Source organism: Phocoena phocoena, chromosome X (genome assembly GCF_963924675.1).
Source record: "Phocoena phocoena chromosome X, mPhoPho1.1, whole genome shotgun sequence".
In the NCBI taxonomy this organism is placed as follows: domain Eukaryota; kingdom Metazoa; phylum Chordata; class Mammalia; order Artiodactyla; family Phocoenidae; genus Phocoena; species Phocoena phocoena.
In genome coordinates, this window is record NC_089240.1 from 42,879,300 (window position 1) to 42,889,322 (window position 10,023).

The following is a 10,023-nucleotide window of genomic DNA, read 5'->3' on the forward strand; positions in this document are numbered from 1 at the left end:
TATTCCTTTTATTTCCTTTTCTCCTCTGATTGCTGTGGCTAAAACTTCCAAAACTATGTTGAATAAGAGTGGTGAGCGTGGGCACCCTTGTCTTGTTCATGACCTTAGTGGAAATGCTTTCAGTTTCTCACCATTGAGGACGATGTTGGCTGTGGGTTTGTCATATATGGCCTTTATTATGTTGAGGAAAGATCCCTCTATGCCTACTTTCTGCAGGGTTTTTTATCATAAATCGGTGTTGAATTTTGTCAAAAGCTTTCTCTGCATCTATTGAGATGATCATATAGTTTTTCTTCTTCAATTTGTTAATATGGTGTATCACGTTGATTGATTTGCGTATATTGAAGAATCCTTGCATTCCTGCAATAAACCCCACTTGATCATGGTGTATGATCCGTTCAATATGCTGTTGGATTCTGTTTGCTAGTATTTTGTTGAGGATTTTTGCATCTATGTTCATCAGTGATATTGGCCTGTAGTTTTCTTTCTTTGTGACATCCTTATCTGGTTTTGGTATCAGGGTGATGGTAGAATGAGTTGGGGAGTGTTCCTCCCTCTGCTATATTTTGGAAGAGTTTGAGAAGGATAGGTCATAGCTCTTCTCTAAATGTTTGATAGAATTCGCCTGTGAAGCCATCTGGTCCTGGGCTTTTGCTTGTTGGAAGATTTTTAATAACAGTTTCAATTTCAGTGCTTCTGATTGGTCTGTTCATATTTTCTATTTCTTCCTGATTCAGTCTTGGCAGGTTGTGCCTTTCTAAGAATTTGTCCATTTCTTCCAGGTTGTCCATTTTATTGGAATAGAGTTGCTTGTAGTAATCTCTCATGATCTTTTTTATTTCTGCAGTGTCAGTAGTTACTTCTCCTTTTTCATTTCTAATTCTATTGATTTCAGTCTTCTCCCTTTTTTTCTTGATGAGTCTGGCTAATGGTTTATCAATTTTGTTTATCCTTTCAAAGAACCAGCTTTTAGTTTTATTGAGCTTTGCTATCATTTCCTTCATTTCTTTTTCATTTATTTCTGATCTGATTTTTATGATTTCTTTCCTTCTGCTAACTTTGGGTTTTTTTGTTCTTCTTTCTCTAATTGCTTTAGGTGCAAGGTTAGGTTGTTTATTCGAGATGTTTCCTGTTTCTTAAGGTGGGATTGTATTGCTATAAACTTCCCTCTTAGAACTGCTTTTGCTGCATCCCATAGATTTTGAGTCGTCGTGTCTCTGTTGTCATTTGTTTCTAGGTATTTTTTGATTTCCTCTTTGATTTCTTCAGTGATCACTTCATTATTAAGTAGTGTATTGTTTAGCCTCCATGTGTTTGTATTTTTTACAGATCTTTTCCTATAATTGATATCTAGTCTCATAGCGTTGTGATCAATAAAGATACTTGATACAATTTCAATATTCTTAAGTTTACCAAGGCTTGATTTGTGACCCAAGATATGCTCTATCCTGGAGAATGTTCCATGAGCACTTGAGAAAAATGTGTATTCTGTTGTTTTTGGATGGAGTGTCCTATAAATATCAATTAAGTCCATCTTGTTTAATGTATCATTTAAAGCTTGTGTTTCCTTATTTATTTTCATTTTGGATGATCTGTCCATTGGTGAAAGTGGGGTGTTAAAGTCCCCTACTATGAATGTGTTACTGTCGATTTCCACTTTTATGGCTGTTAGTATTTGCCTTATGTATTGAGGTGCTCCTATGTTGGGTGCATAAATATTTACAATTGTTATATCTTCTTCTTGGATCGATCCTTTGATCATTATGTAGTGTCCTTCTTTGTCTCTTCTAATAGTCTTTATTTTAAAGTCTACTTTGTCTGATATGAGAATTGCTACTCCAGCTTTCTTTTGGTTTCCATTTGCATGAATTACCTTTTTCCATCCCCTTACTTTCAGTCTGTATGTGTCTCTAGGTCTGAAGTGCGTCTCCTTGGATTTATCCTGTATGGAACTTTCTGTGCTTCCTGGACTTGATTAACTATTTCCTTTCCCGTATTAGGGAAGTTTTCAACTATAATGTCTTCAAATATTTTCTCAGTCCCTTTCTTTTTCTCTTCTTCTTCTGGAACCCCTATAATTCGAATGTTGGTGCGTTTAATGTTGTCCCAGAGGTCTCTGAGACTGTCCTCAGTTCTTTTCATTCTTTTTTCTTTATTCTGCTCTGCATTAGTTATTTCCACTATTTTATCTTCCAGGTCACTTATCCGTTCTTCTGCCTCAGTTATTCTGCTATTGATCCCATCTAGAGTATTTTTCATTTCATTTATTGTGTTGTTCATCACTGTTTGTTTCATCTTTAGTTCTTCTAGGTCCTTGTTAAATGTTTCTTGCATTTTCGCTATTCTATTTCCAAGATTTTGGATCATCTTTACTATCATTATTCTGAATTCTTTTTCAGGTAGACTGCCTATTTCCTCTTCATTTGTTAGGTCTGGTGGGTTTTTATCTTGCTCTTTCATCTGCTGTGTGTTTTTCTGTCTTTTCATTTTGCTTATCTTACTGTGTTTGGGGTCTCCTTTTTGCAGGCTGAAGGTTCGCAGTTCCTGTTGTTTTTAGTGTCTGTCCCCAGTGGCTAAGGTTGGTTCAGTGGGTTGTGTAGGCTCCCTGGTGGAGGGTACTAGTGCCTGTGTTCTGGTGGATGAGGCTGGATCTTGTCTTTCTGGTGGGCAGGTCCACGTCTGGTGGTGTGTTTTGGGGTGTCTGTAGACTTATTATGATTTTGGGCAGCCTCTCTGCTAATGGGTGGGGTTGTGTTCCTGTCTTGCTAGGTGTTTGGCATAGGATGTCCAGCACTGTAGCTTGCTGGTCGTTGAGTGAAGCTGGTTGCTGGCGTTGAGATGGAGATCTCTGGGAGATTTTCGCCGTTTGCTATTATGTGCAGCTGGGAGGCGTCTTGTGGACCAGTGTCCTGAAGTTGGCTCTCCCACCTCAGAGGCACAGCACTAACTCCTGGCTGCAGCACCAAGAGCCTTTCATCCACACGGCTCCTTAATTTGGGATGATTCGTTGTCTATTCAGGTATTCCACAGATGCAGGGTACATCAAGTTGATTGTGGAGCTTTAATCCGCTGCTTCTGAGGCTGCTGGGAGAGATTTCCCTTTCTCTTCTTTGTTCTCACAGCTCCCAGGGGCTCAGCTTTGGATTTGGCCCCGCTTGTGTGTGTAGGTCGCCGGAGGGCTTCTGTTCTTTGCTCAGACAGGACGGGGTTAAAGGAGCCGCTGATTCGGAGGCTCTGGCTCACTCAGGCCGGGGGTAGGGAGGGTCACGGAGTGCAGGGCGAGTCTGCGGCGGCAGAGGCCGGAGTGACGTTGCGCCAGCCTGAGGCGCGCCGTGCGTTCTCCCAGGGAAGTTGTCCCTGGATCCCGGGACCCTGGCAGTGGCGGGCTGCACAGGCTCCCCGGAAGGGGGGTGTGGATAGTGACCTGTGTTCCCACACAGGCTTCTTGGTGGCGTCAGCAGCGGCCTTAGCGTCTCATGTCTGTCTCTGGGGTCCGCGCTTTTAGCCACGGATCGCGCCTGTCTCTGGAGTTCCTTTAAGCAGCGTTCTTAATCTCCTCTCCTCGCGCACCAGAAATAAAGAGGGAAGAAAAAGTCTCTTGCCTCTTCGGCAGGTGCAGACTTTTCCCCGGACTCCCTCCCGGCTAGCCGCGGTGCACTAACGCCCTGCAGGCTGTGTTCACGCCGCCAACCCCAGTCCTCTCCCGGCGCTCCGACTGAAGCCCGAGCCTCAGCTCCCAGCCCCGCCCGCCCCGGCGGGTGAGCAGACAAGTCTCTCGGCTAGTGAGTGGCGGTCGGCCCTGATCCTCTGTTTTGGAATCTCTCCGCTTTGCCCTCCGCACCCCTGTTGCTGTGCTCTCCTCCTCGGCTCCGAAGCTCCCCACCTCTGCCACCCGCAGTCACCGCCCGCGAAGGGGCTTCCTAGTGTGTGGACACTTTTCCTCCTTCACAGCTCCCTCCCGCTGGTGCAGGACCTGTCCCTATCCTTTTGTCTCTGTTTATGTTTTTCTTTTGTGTTACCCAGGTGCGTGGGGTTTTTTTCTGCCTTTTGGGAGGTCTGAGGTCTTCTGCCAGCGTTCAGTAGGTGTTCTGTAGGAGTTTTTCCACGTGTAGATGTATTTCTGGTGTATCTGTGGGGAGGACTTGGAGAGTTTTCGTGCTGTGGCACAGAAAGGGGAGAAGGTAGAGCCTGGTGGCCTCCCTAAATTAAAATAATCCAGAGAGACAAGGACAGCTAGAGTTCGAAGGGCAGAATATCAGGAGAGAGCTTCACAGAGAGAGAACCAAAGAGATCTGCAAAGAGTCCCCAGTGAATATTCAGCAGAGTACTGATAAGTGCATGCATATGAAGAAACTACCCAAGTCCAGGGAAAGAACCATCCAACTGGATTAGAACTAGGCCTGGCACATAGGTCAATTGGAAAAACATAATTCACAGGGCATAGAATACACAGGAAGGTTGTGGGGAATAATTAGCCCTGAACTAAGTACCAGTGCAGACCCAATTAACAAATCATAAAAGGAAGACCCTGAAAGATCAAATTGTTTCCAAGTAACTTAACTATCTCAGTACAAAGATCAGGAAGATTTCTAGGAATACTAATAATAAAACCCTAGCACCTAAGGTAAAATTCACAATGTCTGTTATCCAAACAAAGATGATTAGGCATAAAAAGAAGCAAGAGGTACATACCACAATATGGAATAACCTTGAAAAACGTATGTCAAGTGAAAGGAGCCAGTCACAAAGGACCGCATATTGTATGATCCCATTTATAGACAATGTCCAGAATAGGCAAGTCCATAGAGACAAAGTAGGTTAGTAGGTCTGGTGGGGTGGGGGAGGAAGGTAACTGGGGAAAAAAAGGCAATGACTGCTAAGGGGTATGGGATTGCTTTTTGGTGTGTTGAAAATGTTCTGAAACTGACTGTGGTAATGGTCGCAGAACTCTGTAAGTATACTAAAAATAAACATTTAACTGTACACTTTATTTTTTAAATGAATTTATTTTATTTTTGGCTGCATTGGGTCTTTGTTGATGTGCGCGGGTTTTCTCTAGCTGCAGCGAGCGAGGGCTGCATTTCGTCGTGGTGCGTGGGCTTCTCATTGCGGTGGCTTCTCTTGTTGTGGAGCATGGGCTCTAGGTGCGTGGGCTTCAGTAGTTGTGGCACGCAGGCTCAGTAGTTGTGGCTCGTGGGCTCTAGAGCTTGGACTCAGTAGTTGTGGCACACGGGCTTAGTTGCTCCACGGCACGTGGGATCTTCCTGGACCAGGGATTGAACCCATGTCCCCTGCATTGGCAGGCAGATTCTTAACCACTGTGCCACGAGGGAAGTCCTAACTGTACACTTTAAATGGTGTGTTGTGTGGTATGTGAACTATATCTCAATAAAAGAGTGTTGGGTTTTTTTAAGCAGGAAAACATGAACCATAATGATCAATCAATGGAAACTAACACAGAATGGACACAGATGTTAGAATTAGGAGACAATGATGCTAAAAAAGTTATTAAAGCTACACTGCATATGTTAAAAAAGTTCAGCAGAGACATGGAATATATATAAGTACCCACAATGAAATCCTAAAGATGAAAAATACACCAGATGGAATTAATGACTAGACATTGCAGAAGAAAAACATCAGTAGTTTAAATCATAGCAGTAGAAACTGAGAAAATGGAACAGAGGAAAAACGAATCCCCAAAAAATGAAAATAGAAAAAAGCATAAATGAGCTGTGGGACAATTTCATGTGGCCTAATATGCAGGAAATAGAATCCCCAAAGGAGAGGAAGGGGGACAGAAAAAGTACGTGAAGAAGTAAAGTCCTGAAACTTTCCGAAATTAATAAAAGATATAAACTCACAGATCCAAGAAGTTTAATGAACACCAGCAAAAGGTAGATGAAAAATACTACACAAAGGCACATTGTGGGAATTCCCTGGCCATTAAGTGGTTAGGACTCTGTGCTCTCACTGCCGAGGGCCCGGGTTGGGGAACTAAAATCCCACAAGCCACGTGCTGTGGCCTAAAAACAAACAAAGGCACATTGTTATAAAACTGCTCCAAACCAATGATACAGAGAAAATCTTTTTTGTTTATTTTTTCTTCCAATTTTATTGAGATATAATCAACTTACAGCACTGTATAAGTTTGAAGTGTACAGCGTAATGACTTGTCTTACATACATCATGAAATGATTATCACAATAAGTTTAGTGAACATCCATCATCCCATATAGATACAAAATTAAGGAAATAGAAAAAAAGTTTTTCCTTGTGATCCTCTTAGGATTTACTCTCTTTTATATATAACACAGCAGTGTTAATTATATTTATCATGTTGTACATTACATTCCTAGTAGTTATTTATCTTATACCTGGAAATTTGTACCTTCTGACTGCCTTCATCCAATTTCCCCTCCTCCACCCCCACCTCTGGTAAACACAAATCTGATCTCTTTTTCTATGAGTTTGTTTTTGAAGTATAATTGGCCTTCAACCTTCCTGGTGCTGTTATAACTTCTGGTTATAGAAGTATCACCCCACCTTCACCTCCACAATGAGTGTTTTACCTCACCTTTTCTCCTGGAACAAATAGGACTTAACATCTTTTTTTTTTTTTTAATTTTTGGCCAGGCTGCGCAGCATGCAGGATCTCAGTTCCGTGACCAGAGGTCGAACCCGCACCCCCTGTATTGGAATCGTGGAGTCTTAACCACTGGACCGCCAGGGAAGTCCCTAGGATTTAACATCTTATTTGAATTAAGATGGGTTCCTAAGTCTTTAAATCCTTTTTAGTTTGCTTTTCAAACCAGTGGTCTGGTTATTTACTTAGTGCTGTATATTAATAGGACAGTCACCAGAGAATGAATGATGCACATGCCTGTCATACAAAGTTGTCATGAGGAAGGGTGTCAGGATTGAAAAGGACCAAGATCTAATGACTGAGTAACCTGTGGAAGAAATCCAAACTTGGATGAACGTTTAGGCATTCCAGATTTGTGGGAATGAGTTGTAAGTATCTATGTCTCAGTAAAAATCTTTCTCAAAACATAAATCTTGAAGTTAAGCATGGCTCTGCTCAGACCCGGTTGGGTCAACTTTAATATTAGAATTGCTCCTTGGAACATTTCACCTTCTTTTGTGGATGTGGCTCAATGAAGTAATTTTCTCTAATGCATCCTGGAAAATGGATTGTTTGTAGATTGAGAAATTGGTTAAGTTTTGCTCTGATGTCTTGAAAAGTAGCATACTAATCTCCTTCATTTAACAACTAATTATTGAACATTCATTCATTCATTTATCCAATATATATTGAGTGCCTCCAACACACCAGGCACACTGTACTAAATTTGGGGGATCAAACAGTAAACAGAGCAATGTCCTTGGAGGAGAAAGGTGATGAATGAATGAATATACATATACATATATTTATATATAAATTAGAGATAAGATGGATTAGGAGAGAGGAAGCGTTGAGGTAAGGGTAGGAAGTTGTATATTATTTGGGATGATCAAAGAAACTTCTGTGATAAGGTGACATTGGAGCAGAAGCCTAAAGGGAGTGAGGGAATGAACCCTGTGGAAATTTGGGGGAAGAGCATTCTCGGCAGAAGGAACAAGGATATCAGCGCAGCTTGAGCAGATGAGTCACAGAGGGGTGGAGTGGGGGCAGAATATGCAGGGCCTTGTAGGCCATTAAAATGCTTTGGCTAATTGTGAACATGTGGTTTCCCAAACCTGAGTAACCTTCTCACATCCCTCTGTTGTTCCCTACTATCCCTTGGCCACATCCTCTGGATAACTTGTACCAATTCCTGAAGGCTTAGTTTTTGCATTATACTTTCTTGAGAGAGTCTTTACTAATATAAAAGTTGGATTAAAAATTCCTCCCCCATGGTGCTCTGCACCCCCCACAATGTTACAAGGTACAGAGTTGACTTGCTATGCTTGAGACTTCCCCAAGGGCAGATGTTATATATCCCCAGTGCCCCTCATCAAACCTAATACTTAGTAGATGCTCAAGAAAATGTTTGTTGAACCAAATAAATGTACAATTCATAAAAAAATGCTTTGGCTACTATTCTGAGTGGGATAGGGAGCCATTTGGAGGGTTTGGAGCACAGGAGAGAGACACAACCAGACTTGCCTTTTCAAAATAGCACTGGCTTCTGTGTGTGGACTAAAGCAGGGAGCAGGAGAAGGTAAAGCAAGGATGGCAGTTAGGAGGCTATTTCAGTAAATCAGGCAATGGTTTTTGGTGGTTTGGACACTGGGAAGTGGAGGAGATAAGATGTATTCTGGAATTATTTTGAAGGTAGAGCTGCTGGGATATGTTGATGGGTTAGATATAGGGTGTGTGGATGATAGGAGTTAAGAATGACTCTGAAGGTTTTAGTTAAGCTGAGTGTCAGCTGGAGGAACAGATTAAGAGGGGGAATTGGGAGTTTTGTATTATTTTTGTGAACTCTGAAATGTTTATGAAATATCACATAGAGATGTTGGGTAGGTGATTGGATATAACTGAAGGTCAGGAGTGAGGTACAGGCTGGAGATAATAAATTTAGGAGGCATCAGTATATCAAAGTCATTTAAAGTCAGGAGACAGAGGAGATCACCTAGGGAGTGAAAGTAGGTGGGGGGAGGTTAGAAGCCTAAGCCCTGAAGCATTTCCAAGGTACAAAGATCAGGGGAAAGAGGAGGAACTGGCAAAAGATTGAGTAGGAGCAGCCAGTGAGGCAGGAACAGAACCAAGAAAGGATTTCTGGAAGTCAAGAGAAAAGGCATTTCAAGAAGGGAGTCAAATGGTGCTGAGAGGGAGGAATTCCCTGGTGGCGCAGTGGTTAAGAACCTGCCTGCCAATGCAGGGGACATGGGTTCGAGCCCTGGTCCAGGAAGATTCCACATGCCGCGGAGCAACTAAGCCCGTGTGCCATAACTATGGAGCCTGTGCTCTAGAGCCCGCGAGCCACGACTACTGAAGCCCACGTGCCTAGAGCCCGTGCTCCTCAACAAGAGAAGCCACTGCAATGAGAAGCCTGCGCACCACAACGAAGAGCAGCCTCCACTCGCTGCAACGAAGACCCAACGCAGCCAAAAATAAATAAATAAATTTAAAAAGTTGCTGAGAGGGAAGATGAGGAGTATTCATGATATGCAGGCACTGGGTGTACAAAGGTGAACCAGAATGCCAGGCACATAGTAGGTGTCCATGTACTTTTAATTGTAACAAAGTATACATAACATAAAATTTACCACCTTAACCATTTTTGAATGTACAGTTCAGGAATGTTAAGAATATTCACATTGTTGTGAAACAGATCTCCAGAACTTTTTCATCTTGCAAAACTGAAACTCTGCTCGGCGCAGAGACTGTTTAGTCCTGGGTCTTGCAAGTTTATTGTTCTCTCCGTCTGGACTCGAGGCTTCTGTCACAACCATCCTCCGCCTAATCATCGGTCAGGCCAAGAAGCATCTTAGCTTGATCCCCCTCTTCATATTTATTGAAGCGGGAGGTACTGGAGCAACACTGTATGTCTTGCGCCTGGCATTGTTCAATCCAGATGTCAGTTGGGACAAAAAGAGTAACCCAGAACCCTGGAAAAAACTGGGTCCCAATGATCAGTACAAGTTCTACTCAGTGAATGTAGATTACAGCAAATTGAAGAAAGAAGGTCCAGACTTCTAAATGAAATGTTTCATTATAAAGCTGCTTAGAATGAAGGTCTTCCAGAAGCCATCTGCACAATTTTCCACTTAACCAGGAAACATTTCCCCTCTAAATGCACGAAATCAGGGACTTCCCTAGTGGTCCAGAGGTTAAGACTTGGCACTTCCACTGCAGGGGGCACCGGTTCGATCCCTGGTTGGGGAACTAAGATCCCACATGCTGCGTGGTACGGCCAAAAAGTAAAAAATAAATAAATAAACGCACGAAATCATGTTGGTGTATTGTGTTGGGGTTTACACTGCTTAATAAATAGTCTGAAACTTGAAAATAAACCCCTGAAACTCTAGACCCAT

General features: G+C 42.5%; 1 pseudogene; it reads left to right on the forward strand.

Moving 5' to 3' along the window:
* The first annotated feature begins 9,187 nt into the window (after positions 1-9,187).
* On the forward strand, positions 9,188-9,688 carry LOC136142104 (cytochrome c oxidase subunit NDUFA4 pseudogene; annotated as a pseudogene).
* The last annotated feature ends 335 nt before the right edge of the window (positions 9,689-10,023 follow it).